Source organism: Rhincodon typus, chromosome 2 (genome assembly GCF_021869965.1).
Source record: "Rhincodon typus isolate 14 chromosome 2, sRhiTyp1.1, whole genome shotgun sequence".
Classification (NCBI taxonomy): domain Eukaryota; kingdom Metazoa; phylum Chordata; class Chondrichthyes; order Orectolobiformes; family Rhincodontidae; genus Rhincodon; species Rhincodon typus.
In genome coordinates, this window is record NC_063333.1 from 77,102,963 (window position 1) to 77,130,062 (window position 27,100).

General features: G+C 40.7%; 1 protein-coding gene across 3 annotated transcripts in view; it reads right to left on the reverse strand.

Moving 5' to 3' along the window:
* Positions 1–27,100, reverse strand: part of LOC109935053 (von Willebrand factor D and EGF domain-containing protein-like) — a 196,979-nt gene that overhangs the window by 150,009 nt on the left and 19,870 nt on the right. The gene's annotated exons all lie outside the window — the stretch shown is intronic.

Below are 27,100 nucleotides of genomic sequence, written 5' to 3' on the forward strand. Positions count from 1 at the left end.
ATTCTATTGCCTTCGAAATAAAGGCAAACATTGCATTTGCCTTTCCCATTACCCACTGATCTTGGATGTTAGCTTTTTATGATCCATGCACAAAGATTCCCAAATCCTTCTGTTATATAGCTTTCTGCAGTCTTTTTCCATTTAAATAATACATTCTGCTGCCAGGATTAAGGATGTCATGAAGGAGGTGCAGAACTAGAGGAGGCTAACAGCCAGAGACTGGGGCTCATGTCAGTACAAATGACTTGGGTAGTAACAGGGATGAGGTCCCAAGAGCAGATTTCACAGAGCTAGGAAGATGATTGAAAAACAGGATCTCTAAAGCAGTGACCTCGAGGTTACTTCCAGTCCCACATGCTAAGCTTTTATTTTATTTGTCTATTGGAGGTAGGCATCACTGGCTCGGCCAGCATCTATTGTCCATCCTAACCTACCAAAAGAACAGTAAACAGTCAATCACATTGCTATTGGTTTGGAATGACATGTAAGTCAGACCAGGTAAGGTTGGCTAATTTTCTTCCCTAAAAACATCAGTGAACCAGATAGGTGTTTATAACAATCAGAGGTCAGTATTAGGCTAGTTTTTAATCCAGATTTTTCCTGAATTCAAATTTCACCATCTGGCTGTATTCAAACCCATGACCCCCAGAACATTGGCCTGAGGTCCTGAATAGGTAGCTCAGGTGACATTACCACTGTGCCACTAAGTTCCCCTACAGCGTATAGAAACAGGAAAATCGAGCGATTCAAGTGTGGCTAGAGAACTGATGTAGAAGGGAGGATGTCAGATTTCTAAAGCATTAGGACTTGTGGAACTCGTACAAGTTGGACAAGCTGTATCTTAGCGTTCTCGGGCAACATTCTTACACGAAGACTCTCAAAAGCTGTTGGAGAGGGTCTACACTACATTGACAGGGGTACAGCTACCTGACAGGGTGCTCAGATTCAAAGGAAAGGAAACTGATAAAAGGAAGTAGAAAAGAAAGAATGCCAAAACTCTAGATATAGAATCACAGTCAAGCATCAAGCAGAACCAGATTACAGAATAAAATTAAAAAGCAGAATTCAATGCATTCTGACTGTACAGCATTCACAATATGATTTGAATATACAAACTGAGATAAATGGCTATGATTTGATTGCCATTATGGAGACATGGATATGGAAATACTGGAAAAATGGATAGGGTGGTGTAGTAGCTCTCTTAGTGAGGAATTAGATCAGTCATTGAGAGAATTACTAGCTCAAACGATCAAGACATAGAATAATTTGTAAAGCTAAGAAACAGCTTGGGTCAGCAAACAATGGTAGGAATTGATTATAGGCCATCAAACAGTTGTGGGAATGTTGGGCATGCTATAAATCAGAAAATTACAGATGCATGTAACATTACACAGTAACAACAGATGACTTGACTTTCAGATAGACTGGGTAGACTAAATGAGTACTAAATCCTGGAGAAATGAATTCCAGGAGTAGTACATTAACAAACCAACTAGGGTATTCAGTATGATGTAATCAGAACGGGCTAATTAATAACTTTTTGCTGTCAGTCCTGGTTTAGTTACACTCATGTGGGAGATGAGCAGCCTCATCAGACAACTGAAGGATAAAAGAAGTTGCAATCACTGAGCTTTGCTCAGTAATTACAGGAAACTCGCTCCATGAAGGTACTTAGCCTCAGATATCAGGGATCCTTGAACTGTAATGTTGAGGACTGCAGCAAAGGGTTTGCACTTTAATGTGAACAACACTGAAGCTAAACACAATGTATCGGGAACATGCAATGGCCTAGACTGCACAGACTATTACATACTTGCATCCATTCATGAGTCAGAGAATGAAATCAATGATGATTCTACACATCACTGCAGGGAAAAGTTCATTGTATGTATCAGCTTTTCAAGACCGTTCACTGCTATTCAAGGCTGCAAGATATAGAATGGGTAGCTTTCATATCCACTCTCCGTTATAGCACATTGGTCTGCAAAGAAAAGCTACACGCAGAACTGCCTCTCACACATTGATTGTTGTCTTGGAGGATCCTCAATTCTGATCTCTTTGCTAGAGGAAAGATGTTGTTAAACTTGAGATGGTTCAGAAAAGATTTACAAGAATGTTGCTGCGATTGGGAGGTTTGAGTGATAAGAGGGTAAACAGGCTAGAGCTTTTTTCTCTGGAGTATCGGAGGTTGAGGGGTGACCTTATAAATCATGAGGGACATGGATAGGGTGAATAGTGACAGGGTCTTTTTCTCAAGGTAGGGAGTCCGAAACTAGAGGGCATAAGTATAACGTCAAAGGGGAAAGATTTAAAAAGGGACCTGAGGGGCAACCTTTTTCCACAGAGTGTCAGTATGCAACGAGCTGCCAGAGAAATTGGTGGAGGCAGATACAATTCCAACATATAAAAGACATCTGGATGGGTCCATGAATAAGAACGGTTTAGAGGGAAATAAGCCAAATGCTGGTAAATGGGACCATATCAGTTTAGTATATCTGGTCAGCACAGACCAGTTAGACCAAAGCATCTCTTTCTGTACCGTATGACTACAGCAGTCTTTGCATACTCTGAAACATTGGGAACTCTTCAATGATGGAAGGGTTAAAAGGAAACTCCTCAGGATTCCTCTTAACCTGTTGGCTATCATCAGTGCCTTTACTACACAATATACATACATAATATCTTGACAGATACCTTCATAAAACATGACCTTAGCCCCATTCAGTGTTAATGCACTGTGTCACTGACTGCTATTTTTTCCAGAGATAGTCTATAGGACCTATTTTGTGCAGATATTCAAAAGTGGAACCCCAAAATATTAATCATACATTTATATAAATAATCAGACCCTTATTCAAGAGGTTCTCTCTGGTCTCTCGGGTTTGACAATGTATTACTGTGTCATGCCATCTTGGGTGGTCCTCCTAGTCCTGATCCTGATCCTGATCCTGATCCTGATCTTCATCCTCAGGAGATCGTTGCCATTTCGACATTTCATCTGGATTCATAAATTCCTCCCTTCATAAGCCCCATGTGTGAAGGACACTGCACAACCATAATTTGGACATGTTTTCTGTGCTGTACTGTAATGATCCACCAGATCAGATAGATGTCAAAATCTCCACTTAAGGAGGCCTATGATCTTCTCCCCTACAACCCTGGAGCAAGTGTGAGAAGTGTTGTATCTTCATTCTTTACAAGTCTGAGGATTTTGTAAAAGTGTCATCAGCCATATTCGGAGGAGATACGCATCTCCCAGCAATAATTCCTGTGTGGTCCTGAGGACATTGGGATAAGGTAGCAACCTGACAGTTCTCATGTAAGAATTACAGGAACTTCCAGGATTCAGGAGTAGACTTCCAGAATTTGGCATCAATGTTCACATATATTTTGAACACTAATGGTGTAGAAGCCTTTTCTGTTGACAAATGTTAGTGAATAGGGAGTTCTCAAAACAATGTGGGTACAGTCAACAGTGCCTGTGCCTGGGGGAAGCCAGCAACCATAGTCAATCCCACTGCACAGACTGCTTGATGGTCATTACTGGGGAAGGATATGAAGACATGTGACCTGGAGAAATTATATCCTGCTTACATTAATACAGTAAGGATTAAGAATTATCACAGGTCCTCAATTGTTCCTTCAATTAAGCCACAAATAGAAATCCAGGACAATTGTGACCTTGATGCCCACCTGAATAGGACGGTCACCCAGTCATTCTGACGACAAGTCCTCCTTCACTGGGTGACAATTTGATGATGCGAGCCAGGATATTCTTACTTAGTGGCTCCACCGTCTTTATGAAAATGATGGTGATGTGGGTCCTCAACAGATGCCTTGACCTGTTCCTTCTCTTGCTCCCTCTGCTGAAGGTGACTATTTTTGATGAGCTTACTGACAAAGTTGTAATCTCTGTCTTCAAGTTACACCAAGGCCAAAAAAACTCCTACCCTAATTTTGGCCTCTTGAGTATTCCCTATTACAGTCACTCCACTGCTGGAAGCTGGGTCTATATTGCTTCATGCTCTGGAATAGCTTTTGTACACTTTTCTGTCACTTTACCTCACTTTCTTCTTTAAATCTTTAAACGTTAGTCATTGGCAAAGCTTTCATTCATTAAATATATCTCAGTCTAAGTCATGTTTTCTTTTATGGTGCTCTTCTGAACTGCTTTGGATGTTTTATTATATTAAAGGTGCTAGGTAAATATAAATTGTTGTTGATGAAATAAGCAAAAGATGGAAACAAAACTGTTTCACAAAGCTCATACCCTATATTCTAGAAATTACTTGTGTGATATAAAAAAGTCTTAATTATACTGCTCATAATTAAATTATTTGTTTAAACAGTATAATTCCTTCATTAAAAGTAACAGATACTATGACTTTCCATCAGAATATGAATGAGGTTGCGAAGAAATTGAAAAGGTTTGATGAATGGAAATTAAATTTTTGCTGTTAAAAGTATAAATATCTTGGAAATCAATTGACTAATCTTCACCATAAATTATGTAAGAGAGTTACTTTGCTGTTTTTTGAACGAACAACATGACCATGTTCTTGAACAATGTCAACATGATAATGCTAGGAATTGGAACATGCTTTCACTTTTGCAATCAGCATCTTCATCAAGTACTCATGGACACATGGACACATATATGGCTCAGATACCTTGTAAACCTCAATCTGTTCTATCCTAATAATATGCTTTAACTCTAGCATTAGAAAAGCAATCCCTGTTGTGCCAGTGTGACATTTTCATTACCTACATCTGCCATCCTTGTGGCCTTTGAATGGGAGTGCCAAATGTGAATATTTATTAGCATTTTACGCTGTGGATTCAGATGACGAACAGTGCTAGGACTACAAAATCTTTTCATTGAATCTCTCTACAGAAGTAAGGCAAGATATTTTTATACTAACAGTCTCAGTTGGATTTTTACGAAGATTTCTGAAGTGAAAAAGACAGTTCTAGCTCACTATCCAGTAAATAAATTCATATTAACTTTCACCTTCAACACGAGGCCTGGGTGAGAGGCAACTTCATTAACCTGTTGTGGGAAATAGCTACATAAACAGACACTGTCAATAATAATATAAATATTCAGCTTATCATGGCTGAAAATTTCAGATTAATTATTTCAATTTATTGATAATTTATAAGAGGAAATCTGACACATTTTTCCAAAAGTTTCAGACTTAAAATGATTATTCCTAACACACTCAGTGTTATTGGATTCTTTACGACAGACCAGCCAAAAGAAACTGATCATTTTGACAAGATAGAGAACATAGAACAGTACAGGCCCTTTGGCCCACAATGTTGTGTCAACCTATGATCCTACTCTAAGATCAAACTACCCTATGTTTTACTGTCATCTATGTGCCTATCCAAGAGTCACTTAAATGTCCCTCATGTATCTCACTCCACTACCACTGCCGGCAGCGCATTCTAAGCACCCACCACCCTCTGTGTAAAGAACCTACCTCTGACATCTCCCCTATACCTTCCTCCAATCACATTAAAATTATGCCCCCTCGTAATAGTCATTTCCGTCCTGGGAAAAAGTCTCTGGTTATCCACTCTATCTATGCCTCTTATCATCTTGTAAACCTCTGTCAAGTCACCTCTCATCCTTCTTCGCTCCAATGAGAAAAGCCCTAGCTCCCTCAACCTTTCCTCAGAAGACCTGCCCTCCAGTCCAGGCAGCATCCTGGTAAATCTCCTCTGCACCCTCTCTAAAGCTTCCACATCCTTCCTCCTCAAAGAATTCAATAAGGCTTGTGAGGCATGACCAGCCCCTCACAAAGCCATGCTGACTATTTCTAATCAAACTATGCTTTTCCAAATAATCATATATACTGTCTCCTGGAATCCTCTCCAATAATTTGCCCACCACAGAAGAAAGACTGATTGGTCTGTAATTCCCAGGATTATCCCTACTCCCTTTCCTGAAAAAGGGAATGACATTTGCCACCCTCCAATCATCTGGTCCTACTCCAATGGACAGTGAGGACACAAAGATCATTGCCAAAGGCGCAGCAATCTCTTCCCTCACTTCCCGTATGTACGTACCGTCTGGCCCAGGGGACTAAGCTATCCTCATGTTTTTCAAAATTTCTAGCACATCCTCCTTCCGAACATCAACCTGTTTGTGCATATCAGCCTGTTTCATGCTGTCCTCACAAACGTCAAGGTCCCGTTCACTGGCGAATCCTGAAGCAAAAGTACTCATTCAGGATCACCCCTACCTCCTCCAACTCCACGCACAAGTTCCCTCCACTATCCCAGATCAGCCCTACCCTCACTCTGGCCATCCCCTTGTTCCTCACATAAGTATAGAACGCCTTGGGGTTTTCCGTAATCCTACCCACCAAGGCATTTTCATACCGCCTTCTAGCTCTCCTAAGTTCATTCTTCAGTTCCTTAGAGCCCTGTCCGATCCTTGCTTCCTCAACCTTAAGTAAGCTTCCTTCCTCCTCTTGACAAGATGTTCCACATGTCTTGTCATCCCAAGTTCTTTCACCTTATCATCCCTTCCTTGACTCAGTGGGACAAACTTATCCAGTACTCGTAGCAACTGCTCCCTCAACAACCTCCACATTCCTGTCGTGCATTTCCCCAAAAACATCCATTCCCAATTTATGCACTGGAGTTCTCGCCTAATAGCATTGTAATTTCCCCTCCCCCAATTAAATACTTTCCCATACCATCTGCTCCTATCCCTCTCCATGACAATAGGAAAGGTCAGGGAGTTGTGATCACTCTCACCGAAATGCTCTCCCATGGAGAGATCCGACAGCTGGCCTAGTTCGTTGCCAAGCACCAAATTCAATATGGCCTCCCCTCCAGTTGGCCTATATACATATTGAATCAGAAATCCTTCCTGGACATACTCGACATAAATCTGCTCCATCCAAACTATTGGCACTAAGGAGGTTCCAGTCAATATTAGGGAAGTGGAAGTCACCCATGACAACAACCCTATTACTTTTGCACCTTTCCAAAATCTGCCTCCCAATTTATTCCTCAGTGTCTCTGTTGCTACTGGGGGGGCTATAGAAAACTCCCAATAAAGTGACTGCTCCTTTCCTGTTTCTGACTTCCATCCATACTGACTCAGTCGACAAACGCTCCTCCACGATCTCCCTTTCTGCAGCTGTGATACTGATTAGCAATGCCATTCGCCCACCTCTTTTACTTCTCCCATCCCTGATTTCTTTTGAAACATCTAAACCCCAGAACATCCAACAACCATTCCTGCCCCTGTGTTATCCAAGTCCCCATAATGGCCACAACATCGTAGCTCCAAGTACTGATCCATGCTCTAAGTTTGTCACCCTTATTCCCGACACTTCTTGCGTTAAAATAGACACACTTCAACCCATCACACTGACTGCAACTTTGCCCCATCAACTGTCTATCCTTCCTCACAGACTCTCTGCGTGCTGTATCTGCCTGTACACCAGCTACCCCATCCTCTGATCCGTAGCTCCGGTTCCCATCCCCCTGCCAAGGTTTAAACCTTCCCAACGAGCTCTAGCAAACCTCCCACCCAGGATATTGGTGCCCCTCCAGTTCAGGTGAACCCGTCCTTCCTGTACAGGTCCCACCTTCCCCACAAGGTATCCCAATGATCCACATATCTGAAGCCCTCCCTCCTACACCAGCTCTGTAGCCATGTGTTCAGCTGCACTCGCTCTCTACTCCTAGCCTCACTAGCATTAGGATTTAATTAATGTATTTTGTAAACAAAATATTATTTTGTAAAGCTGAAACAAGACATGTTATTGAAGGTTGTTTCCTTACAGTCATCAGCACAGACAGGTTAGCACTGCTGCCTCACAGCACCAGGGACCCAGGTTCAATTCCACCCTCGGGCGACTGTCTGTGTGGAGTTTGCACATTCACCCAGTGTCTATGTGGGTTTTCTGCAGGTGCTCCGGTTTCCTCTTACAGTCCAAAGATGAGCGGGTTAGCTGGATTGGCCATGCTAAATTGCCCGTAGTGTTCAGTGACGTGTAGATTAGGTGGGTTATGCGGGGTGGGTCTGGGTGAGATGCTCTAAGGGTCGGTGTGACTTGTTGGGTCGAAGGGCCTGTTTCCACACTGTAGAGATTCCATGATTCTAGGAATCAAATTTCTGAAGAAAGAATTTATATCCATCAGAAAATAAGATGCTATTTTCTTGGCAAGTAGACTCTGGTTCTTTGAGCCATTTTTGTATGGAATGAATCACAGAATAGTTGTCCTCTGAACTGATATGTAATTGAAAGAAGCACAATGCCTAGACATGTTCTTTGTGTTTGCAAAGGTCAGGGTCCCATGTATAAGCAAATGTAGCTACAAGCAAGCATTGGAAACCTGACTGTAAGCATGTTAGAGTGTAAGTTTTTTTTTTTATTAGCCTACTCTGGATTGTTTGTTGATTGACATTCAACTGCAGTATCCAGCATTAGAAGCGATTCTATGTTTTGAGTTTTGCAAGCACAGGCTCGTTTCATATTGTCATTTGTACTTGTTATGAACAATCAGGGAATATGTCGTTTGATATGATCCACCAATCTGTAAGATGCAAGCCCAAGATACCAGGCACCACAATGGCACTGAAATTCATATGCCATATTATTAATGTGTCATACATAAAGCATTTGTACAGCTCGGCAGTATTATCTTATTAATGGAGACTACCATTACTGTTTAGCAGCAGTGCGCTCAAGTTTTTCAGACACCTTAAATGGAGGTAGACTGGAACATTTCAGGAGTGAAAGCAACAGGCTTTGGACAATACATGAGCATGAAATGATAACAAGAAATAATTGAAGCCGGGTAGCATCATCCTGCAGGACAACTTACTACATTGTCTTTTCCCGTACCGGCTAACCCACCAGATGACTAATCTCTATCTGCGGAGGACACTGAGGAGGATAAAAGTTTTGAGACCATCTGAGCACCTTCATCTTTGTCTAACTCTCTACCCCTTCTGTCAGAGGCTTTGTCTGCTCAATTTGTCCCAGTGACAATGAATGCACCAGCAAAAGTGCAAAGATTGCAGTCTGATAGGTCCGTGCATGACAGATGCTCCACAATGCCATGTAGCATGGAGCAACCTTCCTCTACCACCTTTGAAGCAACACCAGGGCAGTTTGTAGTACCATTCTAGAGCATGGGGCACTTCAATCATTGATGGGTTCACCATGGTTTCACATCTTATCGCATACTTGTATACATCACAATCGTCAAAATGTTTTGGTCTGTTTATGTACACTGATTCCCTTGTTGAGAACTTTTACAGAATTCCAGTAGTTCTTACCATTAATACTAAAGACTGCATAGAATCACAGAGTTATACATCATGGAAACAGTCCTTCAGTCCAACTCGTCCATACCGACCAAATATTCAAAATTAATCTAGTCCCATTTGCCAGCATTTGGCCCATATCCCTCTAAACCCTTTCTACTCATGCACCCATCCGGGTGCCTTTGTAATTGCAGTAGCCTCCATACATGCACCACCCTCTGAATAAAAAAGTTGCCCCTTAGGACCCTTTTAAATCTTTCCCCGCTCACCTTAAACCTATGCCCCCTAATTTTGGACTCCACCACCCCGGGGAAAAGATCTTGGCTATTCATCCTATCCATGCCCCTCATGTTTTTCTAAACCTTTACAAGGTCACCCCTCAGTCTCCAATGCTCCAGGGAAAATAGCTTTCGCCTATTCAGCTTCTCCCTATAGCTCAAACCCTCTAACCTGACAACATCCTTGTGAATCTTTTCTGAATCCTTTCCAGTTTCACAATGTCCTTTTTAGAGCAGAGAGACCAGAATTGCATGCAGTATTCCAAAAGTAGCCATAACATGGCCTCCTAGCTCCTATACCCAATGCACTGACCAATAAAGGCAAGCATACCAAACGCCTTCTTCACTATCCTGTCTACCTGGGACTCCACTTGAAGGAACTATGAACCTGCACTTCAAGGTTTCTTTGCTCAGCAATGCTCCCCAGGACCTTACCATTAAGTGCACAAGTCCTGCCCTGATTTGCCTTTCCAAAATGCAGCACTTCACATTTATCTAAGTTAAACTCCATCTGCCACTCCTTGGACCATTGGCCCATCTGTTCAAGGTCCCATTGTACTCTGAGGTAACCTTCTTTGCTGTCCACTACACCTCCAATTTTGGTGTCATCTGCAAACTTACTATCCATACCTCCGATGTTCACATCCAAATCATTCATATAAAAGATGAAAAGCAGTGGACCCAGTACCGATCCTTGTGGCACACCATTGGTCACAGGCCTCCAGTCTGAAAAGCAATCCTCCTCCACCACCACCCTCTGTCTTCAATCTTCAATCCAGTTCTGTATCCAAATAGCTAGTTCTCCCTGCATTCCATGTGATCTAACCTTGCTAGCCAGTCTACCGTGACAAACCTTGAACGCCTTACTCAAGTCCATATGGATCACATCTACTACTCTGCCCTCATCAGTCATCTTTATTATTTTTTTAAAAAGCTCAATCAAATTAGTGAGACATGATTTCCCATGCACAAAGCCATGTTGACTATCCCTAATCAATCCTGGACTTTCTAAATACATGTAAATCCTGTCCTTCAGGATTCCCTCCGACAACTTGCCCACGACCAATGTCAGGCTGACTGGTCTATAGTTCCCTAGCTTTTCCTTACCACCTTTCTTCAACAGTGGCACCACGTGAGCCAACCTCCAGTCTTCCAGCGCCTCACCAGTGGCTGTTGGCGATATAAATATCTCTGTAAGGGGCCCAGCAATCACTTCCCTAGCTTCCCACAGAGTTCTAGGGATTTATCCATCATCATGTGTTTTAAGACATCCAGTAATACCACCTCTGTGGTATGGACATTTTTCAAGATTTCACTACTTATTTCCCCTCATTCTCTATCTTTCATACCCTTCTCCACAGTAAACTCTGATGCAAAATACACGTTTAGTATTGCCTCCATCTCCGACGCTTCCACACATAGGCAGTCTTGCTGATCTTTAAGGGTCCCCATTTTCTCCCTTGTTTCTCTTTTGTCCTTAATGTATTTCTAAAGTCATGCTGAAGTCCAAGTCACAGATGGCAATAGGAGCAAGGGGTGCCCATCAACATTTGGTGGTGGAAAGCTATTTCCTTCTCTCAACCTTCAAGTAAGGTTGCAGCAGACCAAGGATTGGGAATATAGATGCTCCTTGCAGTATTTCTTAACCAATAATTTTCTTTAAGGGGAATTCAAATCCAGTTTGTCAGGTTACAGCACTCCTGTTTTAAGTGCACAAAGGCTGTCCTCCATACATAAGTATCACACAGTCACTTACAGATCAGCCACATGTTATGAAATGAAGGGAAATATGATTGTATAGTTTCCTCACTACGTTTAAAACCTTTGTCTTAAAGATGTTTGACGCTGTGGTTTCAAGCAGAAGAGTGGTGTTTGGCAGTATGGTGTTGAGTATGCCATATACTCCTGTTATGGGAGGCTGGCACTGGAAATATAACATAGGAGATAGAATCCCAATAGTGTGGAAACAGGCCATTCAGCCCATCGAATCCACACGGACCCTCTGAAGAGCATCACACCAAGACCCAACCCCCTAAACACTATGGGCAATTTAGCATAGCCAATCCACCTAACCTGCATATCTTTGGACTGTGGCAGGAAACCCACACAGACACAGGGACAATGTGCAAAATCCACACAGACAGTCACCAGAGGCTGAAATTGAACCCGGGTCCCTGTCGCTGTGAGGCAGCAGTGTTACCCACTGAGCCACTGTGCCGCCCCAAGACAGAAGAAGGTGCGGTTCTAAAAAATATGACATTACCCTATACAGCATATAGTAGCTGCAGTACTGCTAGCATATATAATTATCTCTGAAGATCACAGGTCTAAGCTCCTATTTCCTACTAGCACTTATGCACAGTGCCATTTTCACTGGTTTATTGACAACTTCCAACATATCTGAACAGCTCAAGTAATGAAGGACTTCTTATGGTGTATTTGTGCATAATATTGGGGTGAAGGATAATGAGCCTCATGGTTTCAGCTACGTGGATGGTACCAATTTTCAATATGTGCTACTGATTTCCTCACTTAGTGGGGAAAGGTATTTTCCATGGGTGGCTTTCATGTTCAAAGTTTATTATGTTAATCTGTTTGTGATGTGATTTATGACCTTTTCAAAACCAGGGAAAGCCACTCTGAATTAGCAAACTTTTGGTAACAAGCTGCTTCTGTAAAGTATATAGACATAGCTACATAGGTTTGGTCCTCAGCTGCTCGTCTACTGCCACTGTCTTCTTCCTTCTCCATGTACATGAACAGGGCCTCCACCTCCAGTTTCTCATCTTCCTCATTGTTATCCTCCTCCTCCTATTAGAGCTATAGCCCTGGCTTCTGTCCCCCTCTGGCTTGAGGGCCCTCCACTGCACCATACTGGGTAGTGTGCAATATAGGACTACTAATCTGGAGCTCCTTGCAAGGAAAATACACTACAGTTCCTCCTGAATGGACAAAGCACCTAAGATGCACCTTGAAGATGCCAACAGCCCATTCTATTTTCTTGTAGATCAGCACGTGCCCGTGTTGTCGCATCATTTGGGCTTTGTACGCAGTGCTATAAAGAGGCTTATCAGACATCTCTTTAAGGGATGCCCTTCATCCACAGAAGTCAACCACGGTCCTGTATAGGTGCCTGAAAAAGCTGAAAGAGTTGTGAATTCCTCAGGTAGATCAGTCAGCTTCCAGGGTATCATGCACATACATCAGGAACACTTTATTGTGGTTACACAATGCATGTACATTCAGGGAATTGAAGAGTACCTGTTAACAGAAGGTGTCAGGGTGACGATTTGGAGTTCTTATGGTGATTTGGATGCTGTTGCTAGTCCCATATACTCGAAGGAAACCCATTCAAAACCCAAACTCCGGGCCCTCTGCAATGCTTCAGGAAGTTAATGTGCTCCCCGTCTCAAGCAGAGGGCATCTGTCACTGTTTTCATACTGCTGTGCCTGGCTGATTATGAAATATCACAGAGTTCTCTGGATGAGCCCTAGAAAGAGCTGGCAGCAACATTGTTCAGAGCCACTTCACTGGCAGGGCATGGGGATTGACAGGCAGTGGTGTCAGATCTTGCTGTCTTCTGCACTGGTTCCCCGGTTCTCTCCGCAGTCCACAGAAGTCCATTGAATCCCTACAGTGTGGAAATAGGCCCTTCGGTCCAACAAGTCCACACCAAATCTCAGAGCATCCCACCCAGACCCATTCCCCAAACCCACGTAATCTACACGTCCCTGAACACTATGGGAAATTTAGCATGGCCAATCCACCTAACATGCACATCTTTGGACTGTGAGGAAAGCGGAGCACACAGAGGAAACCCATGCAGATATGGGAAGAATGTGCAAACTCCACACAGACAGTTGCCCGAGGTGGAATTGAACCTGGGTCCCTGGCACCATGAGGCAGCAGTGCTAACCACTGAGCCACCGTGCTGTCCCTGAATTCAAATTTCACCATCTGATATTACGGGATTCAAACCCAGGTTCCCAGAACATTATGTGGGTCTCTGCATTAACAGTCCAGCAATAAGACCACTAAGCCATCACCTCCCTCTCTGTGCGGGTTACATTTGGATATAACAATCATTAGACTTTTATGTCAGTGTAAAGCCTGGTAGCCATCTCCTCTTGCCTGCTCTGTGTTGTACCACCCTCTAATTCCTGGTTTGGTTCCTTTTCTCTGGCCATACATTGATCCTGATCTCAGATCTGTAATGACACGGATGTGCCATCCCCATCCACTGTTTTTTTTTGCCACATAGCCCATTCTTCGTAATACCTAGCGCACACACCTTCTCCCGCAACTTGACCAGAGATGTTGTGAAAGTCATGCCCTTACAAGGCCACAGGACTCACTTATAAACTCCCTTCAGTGTCAGCCACACACCTCATTTTTAAATTATTTGTTGGAAATTTTTAAAGCTTGCTAAATTAGTTCCTGACCTCTCCAAAGAACATTGGTAGGTTGAAGCTTTCTTCTCAAATCCATTAAGCCCACAGATCATGTTTCGGACACCGGGGTAATTAAAAAAAACACTAAGAGAAGATAGCAATGCTTTTAACCATGCCACTGCCTCACAGAACCATACATGTGCGAAGCATATCCACCAGAACTGACCTCCCTCAATCCCCAGCAGCAGTAGTCAGTGCCAGACAAAGTGGGGTCATCCAAATTCAGGATACCAGTGCCGGTTTGGCTAAGGCACAAATTCCTTCTATGTGAAAATTCGGGCCACAATCTAAGACCCAGAGGTGATGAAAGGCTCTTCAAGATAGAGGCACCAAATGAGCTCCTGTGCCCAGGGTTGTCCTTTTTGTCCTCATTCTTTTTTCTTTTTCTTTTTCCTTCTTCCTCTTCTTTTTTCCTCAAACTTACCTGATAAGAAGAGAGCTCTTCAGCAGGAGGAAGCTTCAATGGGCTCCCGAGCGGTGGCAGCGTGGCTGCAGAGTCAGTCGGCCGGCCTTTCAAGCCTGGAGCAGGACTCTCGCTTCCACGTGAAGTGGGCCCCTGGTGGCAGCAAGGCATGGACTGGGAAGCCTAGGGCAGGACTCTGGCGGTGACATGCTGTAGCAGCAGAGAAGGAAAAGCTGACTCTCAGAATAATTTTTTTTAAAAAATAACTTAAAGTTAATGTGAATGGTGCCTACATACAGGTGACGGTACACATTTTTCACTGTATTTTTTTTTGAATACATGTGACAATAAAGGATATTCTATTCTAAGAGTAATTTCTTCTTCTTCCTGATAAACAAATCTCTCTTCAATAAATTTAGGAAAACCTCTTACTAGTTGTCCCAGACTAACTCCATGGGACTGAAACTAGTTGACTTAGTAGATTCAATCCTCTAAATGCAAACATTAAATATGAAATTCACAATTCCACAAATAATGTTAAACAACTGCAAAAACACATCAGTTCCGAAATTAGCTTCAAGTATACAGTTATTTTTGCATGAGTATTTGGCAGACTTTGCCTTTAACCTGAGCAAATAATGACTAACAGGCACAGTTTCTTCTCCACAATCCATTTGAAGAATTCTGTCAGAATATATTGTTTTTGCAAACATCAAAAAATTGAAAAAAGTTGTGATGCTGTACAAGATTTAAAACGGGTATAAGCACAAAAATGCATCTTTGAAACTACAAAAAAAGTGTTAACAGGAAAATGACATTGGATACATTTGAACAGAACTTATTCCTTTTGTTCACAAGAAACTAGTACACGGAGATGACAAGCATTGCTTTAAGCATTTACATTTGAGATTCTTATTCAGAAATCTTTCCAAAATAATAGGAGGTGCTCGTAGCACAGCAAACTCAGTGTACACTTTCTTGGAAACTAATCCGTACTAGTCTCACTTGCCTGAATGAATGATGTTGTCTAACTTAATTTTTCAGAATAAATTAAACCACAGGGTTCATCTGCTCTTGAACTGTCAGACAGAACGGTAACACTCCTATCTATAGGTTGCACAGTACCAGAAGGCATATTCAGCAACGGTGTTTAATCAATTATGAAAAGTTAAATGAAAACATGCTTTAATCTCTAATCTCAGTAACCTGGTGATCAAACCTGTAATTATTTTTATTACAAGGAATGCTGAAGTGGCATTCTCAAAATCTTCGTCGGCAACAAGAGCAATTGGGATTTAAAGGATGTTATTATGGAAATAAAAATTATTGGCCCAGATTTTGCTCTTGTACAATCTCTGCGGTCCTGAAAAAAATTGTTTTCTCATGAGTAATAAATGCAAGTTCCATAGTCTTTTAAATAATGAAAACAGTTTGTGATATTTCATCTTCTAATGTCTATACACTGAACTATTATCTCCTTCTGTGTGAAATTTACATTTAAAACAATGTTTTATTGCTAGGTTTCCTGGAAGTGAAAATCTTTCAATGCGATTTGTTGCTTAATGACATCACTTGCTGATGCCTAGGGGTCCCTTTATTTGGCGCCAGATTCAAATTAATGTGAGGAAAGGAGTAATTCACACCAGAGTCTCAGAGATCATGGTGGGCAGCTTTCTTTGAAGTCAACAGTAGACGTATCACCTCATTGCTGACCACAGTCCACATGTAGGAAGAATCTGAGACAGGTTAGGCTAATAGAAGGGAAAAGACTCCAGTTTATTTCTTGGACAAATTGAGGTTAACTAAATTTCAATCTGGAAAATAAACGTAGTTAAGACATTTTGCAAACCTGGACAATCACCATTAAGTGACTATGGCATTTTGCAGGGCAGAAAACAAGTATGGTATCCCTATTTAGAAAAGGACAATAAATCTGGTGCAAGCAACTTTAACTCCATTAATACAACATAAGAGGGTTGGAATGTCCTGGGAAGGTCTCTGTAATTTCTAACAGAGTTATGGTAACAAATTGAGAACAGTTTAAAAGAAATTTACATCAATAGATTATTCTGACTTTCAAAAAGTAAATGACAAAGTTTTGCAGAAAGGCTTCAAAACAAACTATTGGGACTGGAAAATAAGGAAAAAAATAACTGTGAAACCTACAATGATTCATTAAAAGAATGAACTGGAATCCCATAGGATCAGTGCTTACATACTTGTTGTTTCTCATCTCTATTAATGGACTGAATACCAAGATAAAATCTAAACTGGCTGAATTTTCTGATTACATTAAAATAGAGAGGTCCCTAAATACAAAGAATGCAATAAAAGATTTAAGAAAGATGTGAGTGGCATTGCAATTAAGCAGATAAATAACAAATTAAGCTTATTGACAAATGTAATCTATTGCTCATCAATCAAAACTACAGACATCAGAAGCAGGCAAACATAACTAAATTGACAATTATAGACCGAGAAAAGGATTACTGGCTAATAGTAGATTAATACTGGTATTAGAGTAATAGTAATCACATCACCTTCAATTTCTAAATGATATGCATTAAAATGCAAATGAAGTAAGCAAACTGGGGGACACAACAAGAACAATAGTGTGTTTCATCTTGACATTATGTAAAAGTGTAATTTGGATAGACACAAGCGAAGCCAATACAGTTCAAATCAGTCATGGTGCTACTGAACCACTCTCGTTGATTGGCATCAAAGGGCTCACCCTCAGCACTCATACCCTTGCTGCCTTCAATGCTTCTTCCAAGAGACATCCAACCAGAAGCTGTTTAATTCATCAGATGAAGAAGTTGTAGGTGGCAAACAGATGTCCTTGTTTTGACTGGACGAAAACAGACTTCAAGGAGTCCATAATCGATATTGAGAACATGCCGTGCAACTCATTTCCATCTGTTTATGACTGATACCAATGGTCTTGGTCTATACCACCTATTTTTCTTTGGAGAGTATAAAACATTGGCTTCAAATATATTGTTGAAAGCATTGCTGTCGAGCTGTTGCTTAACAGCTCTTCCAATTTTACTAAGAGCCCACACATGGTTCTGCGGAGGGGTTTGCAGAGTTGTCTTTGTCATGTCCTATGCCTAGATCAGGTGGCTTCAGCAGTTTTATTCGTACATTTTGGTACAAGCAGCTTACTAGGTGATTTTGAAAAGAATATAAGCATCAACCAGATTGTTACTGATCTCAGAATCACAGAATTATTACAGTGCAAGAGGAGGCTATTCAGCCCATCATAGCAGCACTGGCTCCCTGAACATTTTAATTTAGCACCAATCCCCTGCCTCTTCTTTGTAAACCTGCGCATTGCCTCTACCATACTTCAATAGAATCATAGAATCCCTAGTGTGGAAGCAGGCCATTCAGACCATCGGGTCCACACTGACCTCCAAACAGCATCCCACCCACACCTACCCGCGCCCTATAGTCTTGCATTTCCCATGGCTAAACCACCTAGCCTGCACATCCTGGACACCATGGGCAATTTAGCATGGCCAATCCACCCAACCTGCACATCTTTGGACTGTGGGAGGGAATCAGAGTACCAGAGGAAACCCACACAGACACAGGGAGAATGTGAACACTCTACACATACAGGTGCCTGAGGCTGGAATCGAATGTGGGCCCTAACACTGTGAGGCAGAAGTGCTAAACACTGAACCACTGTGCCGCACAGCAAGTGTTTTCCATTCACTGACGACTCACTGTGTAATATGCACTTTGTTTTCTCCCCATCTCACATTTTTGCTTCTTTTGCAATGCAATTTAAAATAGCATCCTTTAGTTCTAAAGCATTTTATGAATGGAAAGTTTATCCCTATACGTCTAATCACAGAATGACAGCAGATTTTCTTCCCAAAAGGTCATTATTGAACCAAATAGGTTTCTACACAAGCTGGTAGCTATATGGTCACCATTACTGACATTAATATTTTATTCCTGGTTTTATTTAAAAAGAAATTGAACTTAAATTCTCAAGTTGTAAGGTAGCATTTCAACTGATATTTCCAGATCATTGAGTCCAAGTGTCCGGTTTACTAATCCAGTAACATAGCTTTCAAGTAGCATATCTGACCAGGAAGAGGACATAGCCCTGGCTGGCTCATTGATGAAAACCACAAGTGATATTGCAAGAATGGGAAAAGATACCATTGTGATATGGCTCCAGATATGGTTAACTAGAAAGAATGGAACTAATTACAACATCAAGAAAAGTACTTTTACCTTGAATAATAACTACTTTTCCCCTAAAACTAAAATTTTAAGTAAATAATTCAAAATTTAACCAAACCTTTGTTGTCTTGTGTAAATTGACACACATAAACCTCAAATGAGACTGAAGCATGGAATACATGTCGGACCCCAAACTTGACCATTCAGCATTGTTCTCGATGGCTATATTGAGACTGAGATTCAACAAGAGTTTGCCAATTTCCAGCCACAACTTATAGTGCAAGAACACTGGAAGTTGCTGTTTTCACCACGCCCTTTGAGGTTACCTTTACCTTCAGCCAAAGTCACCACAGGATGTTGGGGCAATTACCACAGAAATTAGTGGTGACTTTTTCTTTTTAAAATTTTAAGCAAGTGCAATATTTTAAAATTGATAACTTTGTGATCCATTTATTAATGTGCTGTTAAAATATCAAACACTTGTGGTTTCATAGCACCTTTAATCTAGTAAAATGTACTATGTACACAGGACCATTACCAAACACCATTTATCATTGAGGTACATGAGAAGATGAGGAAAAAATTAAGACAGTGTCCTGTAATAGGAGAGAGAAGTACAGGCTGGAAAATTAAAGGGCTTCAGTGGTTGGATGGCACAATCACCACTGTAAACTAAAATTAGGGATGTGAAAGAGGCCAGAAGAGAAGTGCAAAAATATCAGATAGGATGGAAAGACAATTGGCTGAGTTTTCACCACATAAACAGGATTGGGGGGGAAAGAGTTCATTTTCAAGTCAGAAACTCACCTCTAGTGGAAAACTGGTTAAAGATAAAGATATGACTTTCACATGGAAAAGCCCTTAATTGCAGGGAAAGGGACTTCCAATCCACTTAAGACCGAATGGTGCCAAGATTAGATATGGGTCAGATTAAGTGTGCAACTCATGCAGATACCTCACAGCTGCTGGTTGCCCTAAAGAATTTGCTGACTTTGCCAAAACCTTTCACAACATGAAGGGAAAGTGAATTGCCTCAGGAAAACCAGAAACCTTTCATGTGGGGCAACGCTCTGCCTTCCATCACCGATGTTGATCAGAATGTAATACTATAGACCTTGATGGTTGTGGGCATGCTTTCAACAGGATAGCTGGAGGAAGGCCACCTCATCATACAACAAGTGCACCATCTCCCTCCACCTCTTATCTCTCACTTCCTGCTGGAGATGTCTATTTCAAAGTCTCTTTCAAAGTTAACGTCAAAAACTTGCAGAACTTCTTCAAAAGTATGTGCACATCCTTTTTGTGTTTTGGAAAAATACCATCAACTGCAGATCCTACTGAATATTGTTGTCTATTTATTTGCTGTCTTATTATTCAGCATTTAAGCTTGAAGCAATTTTATTTTTTGAGCTGGGACGTCATATTGAGGTTGTTACGACATCGTTGAGGCCTCTTCTGGTGTACTGTGTGCAGTTCTGGTCTCCCTTTATAGGAAGGGTATTACTAAACTGGGGAGGATTCAGTAAAGTTTTACCAGAATGTTGCCAGGATTGGGAGAGCTTGAGTTATAAAAATAGGCTGGATAGACTGGGACCTTTTTCATTGGAACGTAGAAGTTTGAGGCGTGATCTTAGAGGTCTATGAAACCATGAGGGGCGTAGATAAAGGTGAATACCAAAAGGTCTTTTCCTTAAGGTGGAAGAGTTCAAAACTAGGGGCCACATTTTTAAGGTGAGAAGAAAAAGATTTAAAAAGAACATGAGGGGCAACTGTTTTTTTTAAGCAGAGATGATTTATATGTGGAACAAACTGCCAGAGGTAGTGTTGTATGATTTAAAACATTTAATTTAAACATAAGACGACTTAGCAATGAAGATAATATCATGAAGATTTAACACCACAGACTGCAGGTACCGTTACAACATTTAAGACAGTCGCATAAGTACACGAATAGGAAAAGTTTGGATAGATATGGGGATAATACCATTCCAATAATCCTAATAATACTCCTTGATAGTACTCTCACCAGAGAGAATTCCATTCCCTTTCATATCTGCAGGACATAAATTTAACAGAGGCATCAATTCCCTGTCATGAGAATCTGACAGCTTCTTCCTGAAGCCTTTATAAAACTGCCTTCAGCCTTTTTTGCTTTCAAATAATCTCTTTAGGGGTTTAACAAAACATTTCTGGTCCGGATTATCTTCAGCTATGCTTTGAACACTGAGATACCCTCTTGCTTAACAGTCCTAAAACTACCCCCTTTCCATTGAGCAAATGCTTTACACATTCAACTTCAGCCAAGACTTCTGCACTTGCTCCAAACTGAAAAAGATTCCCCCCAAGCCCCAAAACACAATCCAGAATCTTCTTTCTAAAAGTCCAATGCACTACACAGTTTACTTTGTTCACTTGCAAACCCTCATAACATAAAAACCCCATTATTCTCCAGAATATTTCTGTCTAATACTGCGTTTTAGGAGAACTCACCATGGGTACTTGAAAAACTTGCGCATCAATCATTTAAACCAACACATACACTACTAGCTACAAAATGAATGATATTAGATATATAACTTACACATATTATATCACAATCCTAAGAAATGATTTTTCCCAAGAGGTCTAATCCTTTGACCTTTTTCGTCGTCTGTGGTATTAAATCTTCGTGATATTATCTTCATGCTATGTTTTCTTATGTTTAAATTAAATGTCTTAAATCATGCAGTATCTCAATGCTGCCAGAGATTTTTTCCTTGAATATTTTTGTTAATAGCTGTATCTGTTTTACTTTCCTTGTCTTCAAGCCTTTAACCTGTGCAGCACAGCAATGATTCATTTTCCTTCTTTTCAAGTGTTTATTGTTACGAGTACCAGTATATTTGATTCTTGGCTGAACCTCTAACCATACATTTCTTTATAGCTCCTCATTTCAAATCTTAGAAGATTTAAATAAGGACAAAAATACTAGAAAAATTCAGGTCAGGCAGCATCTGTGGAGAGTTAACAATTCAGCTTGTTGACCTTTTAATTGGGACTGATGAAAGATATAAATACAAGAGTTATTAAACTTGTGGAAGGGTAAAGAGGCAGGAAATATAAAGATGTGTGAGATAGGTGAAGACCAGGGAAGATTAAATAACAAAGTATTCCATGATGCAAAAGGTACAGAGAAGGATAATGGGTACTGCAAGGAAACAAAGATCATATCTAAATGATCAATTAATGACTTTATGCAAAAACATTATGATATAACTTGAAGAGATAAATATTTTAAGACCACTAGCTTTCACAGATCTAATTAAACTAGCATTACTTAAAAGGATGACAAAGCACAAATGAGCTGTCTTCAAATTGATGTTATGATATACTGTTGAACCACAGAAGTCTCCCAAACAATCACATCATCCGATCCCCAGGGTTGACCTGAGCACAGAGGCCGGAGTTACATTTAACAAAGTCATCAAATTCTAACCTGTTGACTATATTTTAGATGCTTGAGACTTATGATCTGAAAATAATGATCCTCAGGACTAATTTAAGAATGCACTTGAATCATCTAATGCTATTAGCATCAAAGACAAAGTCCAAAGTACAACCAATGTGTCATCTAATATAGAATTTTGCAAAAGGTAACTATGATGTACTAATTGATAGTGTCATTTCAGATAATTACCTTTTCACTTGAAGTTTCTATTTCCTTTGAGGAAAAATAATTTGGCGATAATACATGTCATGCATATAATGAAGACACATAAAATTTTCTTCCAGTAAACACGAACAAAAGGAAGAAAGAAAATTCTGACAATAGACTATTGTTGCTTTAATCTAACCAATTATCTTTTAATCAGACATGCGCCCTGCCCCTTGGGAAAAAAATGATGGTAAATTAGGAAGATATTATGGTGCTAAACTCCTTTATTGTGCCTCGGAACTCAGCTGCAAATATTGTCATTTCCCCTGAACATAACATTACATTAAATCTCCAATGGCTTGGGCAATTCCTGCTTAAAATTCACATATAATTCATCACAGATTGGGTTTTTTTTAAGTTTACAGAAACCCTTCAAATCATCAGCTCTAATACTTTGTTTGATGGTAAACCTTTTCAGAATTGGTTTAGAAAAGTTTTAATTTGAAACTACTTAGAAAAAATGTTAACCACCAACATACACCACCAACTTCTTGGTCCATGACCTACACTTATGATCATGGTTAAGATTTCTCCTCAATGGCCTCTCTTAAATGGAAGATCATTTCTGTTATCCAATTAAATTCTTAGTTTTTGTTTATCTTCTCTAACCCTCCTGCAACAAATATGCAAAATTAGTTTTAATAAACAAAAGACAATAGTTGAACTGCATCTCCCTGTTGGCTGAAGACTCAATCTCTGGACTGATTTTCTTCAGAATTATAATAAAACTCTAAAACAAAACCAAATTATTTATTTCCACCCAAGTATTTTTCTCCAAGGTTTATTCTATTATGCTGTGTTCCCTGATCATTTAATAAACCTCTAATTGAATAAACCGCAGCCTGATATTGACATAGGGTTTTTGTTGGGGGTTGTGGGTGACAAACATTTGAATGGAAAAATCCAAAAGTCTAGATTTCCACGCATACTGTGATGTGATACTTCCATATATAATATACAATATGATTTATTTGCCTTAATAAGCTCCCCAGCCAGCTATCAGTCTGCATTGCTTTCTAGGTGGATGAGAAGCATTCCAGACCAGGCTATGTGCAACCAGTTCTGGGTGTTAAAACTGCCCCGTCAACATCCCCTCTTTAAACAAGCTATGGAGTCCACTTCAATAAAGGATCATAACAGACAGCACTGGAACTTGGTAACATAATGCTAATTTTCCATGCAGAAAATGGGTAAAAATAAGTGTTTTTTTTTCCCTCGCAATGTGAGTTGCATTGCAGGAACCTGAAAAACAGGCCAAAAGACAATAAGACATTGGAGCAGAAATAGGCCATAGAACTCATCCAGTCTACCCTACCATTCAATGAGATTATGCCTGATCTGATAATACACAGTTCCACTTTCCTGTTTTTTGTCCTTAGTCCTTGGTTCTCTTACTGATTAAAAATCTGACTACCTCAGCCTCGAATATACTTAACCACCCAGCCTCGCTACATCATTGTGCTAAAAAATTTCAGTTTCACTATTCTCTAAGAGAAGAAATTCCTCATCATTTGTGTCTTAAATGGCTGACCCCTTATTCTGAGATTGTATATTTTGGTCCTAAACTCTTCCACAAAACCACTTTTCTGTGTTTTAATTTGATTTATTATTGTCACATGTACCGAGATGCAGTGAAAAGTATTGTTTTGCGTGCAGTCAATCATACCATACACAAGTACATCAGGGTTGTAGAACAGAATTCAGAATATAGTGTTATAGCTACAGAGAACATGCAGAGAAAGATCCAATCTAAAATGCGACATCCATTCAAAAGTCTGCTAAGTGGGGAAGAAGCTGTTCTTGAATCTGCTGGTAAGTGTTTTCAAACTTTTGTATCTTCTACCCAACAGAAGAGGATGGAAGAGAGTGGAAGAGAGTGTATCCAGTGTGTGAGGTGTCTTTGATTATGTTGGCTGGTTTCCCAAGGCAGCAGGAAGTATAGATGGTGTCAATGGATGAAAGGTTGGTCTGTGAGATAGACGGGACTGCATTCACAATTCTCTGTAATTTCTTGCAGTCTTGGGCACAACAGTTACCATACCAAGCTGTGATGCATTCAAATAGGATGGTTTCGATAGTGCATCTATAAAAATTGATAACAGTCATTGTGGACATAGCTTTGAGGAAGTAGAGGCATTGGTGTGTTTTCTTGACCATAGCATCAATGTAGTTGGGCCAGAACAGATTGTTGGTGATATTTCCTCCTAGGAAATTGAAGCTTTCAACGACTTCCACCTCAGCATCATTGATACAGATGGGGGCGTGTCCTCCACTCTGCTTCCTGAAGTCGATTGCCAGCTCCTTCATTTTGCTGACATTAAAAGGGAGAGATTGCTGTCTTTACATCATGCCACTAAGCTCTCTCTTCCTGTACTCCATCTCATCATTGTTTAAGATCCAACCCATTATGCTGGTACCATCAGCAAATGGAGTTAGAGCAAAATTTGGCTGCGAAATTGGTCATGAATGTATGAGGAGCACAGTAAGGGGCTGAGTATGCAGCCTTGTGGAGAACCGATGTTGAGGATTATTGTAGAGGTGTTGTCGTTAACCTTTACTGATTGTGGGTCAGGAAGTTGAGCATCCAGTTGCCAAGGTGGAAGCAGTGTCCTAGGTCCTGGAGTTTGGCAATGGGTTTGGCTGGAATTATGAGGTTGAAGGTAGAACTAAAGTACATTTCTGAGAGTCTGCTCAAAGTCTCCTTGTTATCCAGGGGTGAGTGTAGGGCCAGGGAGATGACGCCGGCCACGAACCTGTTGCAACGGTGGGTGAACTGTAGCAGATCAAGGCAATCTGGGAGGCTGGAGTTGATGTGCGTCATTACTAACCTCTCAAAGCACTTCAAAATGATGGATGTCAGAGGCACTGGGCAGTAGTCATTAAGGCACGCTGCCTGATTCTTCTTTTGCACTGGGACGATGGTAGTCTTCTTGAAGCATGTGAGAAACTCACATTGTAGTGAGAAGAGGTTAAAGATATCTGCGAATAACTCACCAGCTGGTCTGCACAGGACCAGAGTGTACAGCCGGGAACTCCATCCAGTTGCTTTCCGTGGGTTCACTCTCAAAAAGGCCAATCAGATGTCTGCAGTGACTGTGGGTACAGTTGCACCAGAGGCTTTCAGGATGGGTGACATCATTTTACTGACCTTTTTTTCAAAACGAGCGCAGAATGTATTGAGGTCACTGGCTGGCGGGGGGGGTTTAACATTGTTGCCAGTGATTCTACTCTATAGCAATATCAACCCTGACATGGCCTCTGCGCATTTTGTACGTTCCGATCTCTCATTCCTCTAAACTCGAATGAGTGCAGGCCCAATGCCTACTCAGCCTCTCCTCGTGAGGCAGGTCCTCCAAACCCAGGACCAGCCTAGTCAACCTTCTGTGGACTGCCTCCAATGCCAGTATATCTTTTCTTACATAGAGGGCCCAAAACCGTTCACAGTATTCCAGCTATGGTCTGAGTAGTGCCTTGTATCATTTTAACAATACCTGTCTATTTTTATACACCATTTCCTTTGAAATAGATGCCAACATTTAATCTGCCTTCCCTATTACCTGCTGAACTTGTATGCCAGTTTTTTTTTTGCGATTTATGCAGGAGGACTCTCAAATCCCTTTGTGCTGTAGCTTTTCATCATTTAAAATAATATTCAGCTTTTCTATTCCTACCGCTGAAGTGCCTAACCTCACATTTTCCAATATTAGAATCCATTTGCCATATCTTTGCCTATCTGCTTCACTTTATCTGCCTATATCCTTCTGCAGACTGTTACTCTCACTACTTGTCTTCTCACCTATTAGCAAACTTGGCTGTAACATATTTACTTTCCTTATCCAAGTCATTACTATATTGTGAAGTCACCACATACCACCCCACTAGTCCCAGGTCATCTTCCTGTAAACGGCTCCCTTACCTAATACTCTTTTTCTATAAGTTAGGGAACTCTCTATCCACACTAATATACTATGTCCAACACTATGGGCTCTTATCTTAAGAAGTAGCCTAACATGTAGTACCTTATGCTTTATGAAAAGCCAAATTTATCACATCACTGCTTTCCCTTTATCCATCCTGCTCGTTATCTCCTCAAAGCATTCTCATAAATTTGTCAGGCATGACTTCCCTTTCACGCAGCTAAACTGCTTGATCATATTATCTATATTTAAATGCTCTGCTATCAAATCCTTTATAATAGATTATAACACTTTCCAACAGTGGACGTTTAGCTAATTGGCCTATAGCAATCTGTTTCTCTCTCTCTCCCTTTATTTTATAAAGTGTTACGTTGGTAGGTTTTCAAATTTCTAAAAATTTCCGGAATCTAAGGATTCTTCAAAGTTTTCTACCAATGCTTCCACTATCTCTGTAGGTGCTACTTTCAATATCCTAGGGTGCATCAAGTCCAGGGGAATTGTCTTTAACACCACTAATTTCTCTAGCATTTTTCTTTAGTGATAGTTATATTACTTGTTTCCTCTCATTTTGGCCAAGGAATTATTTAATCATTTTGGAACACTATTACTATCCTCTGCTGTGAAGACCAATGCAAAGTATTTGTTCAATTTCTCTGTCCTTTCCTGGTTTCCCAAAATTATTACCCAGTCTCGTTCTCTAAAAAAGCTGTACGTTAACTTTGGCCTCTCTTGATTTTACTCAATCTACTTAATCTACTTAACCTCTCTTCATAGCTAGCGCCCTCCATACCAGGCAACATCCTGGTGAACCTCCTCTGCACCCTCTCCAAATCATCCACATCCTTTTGG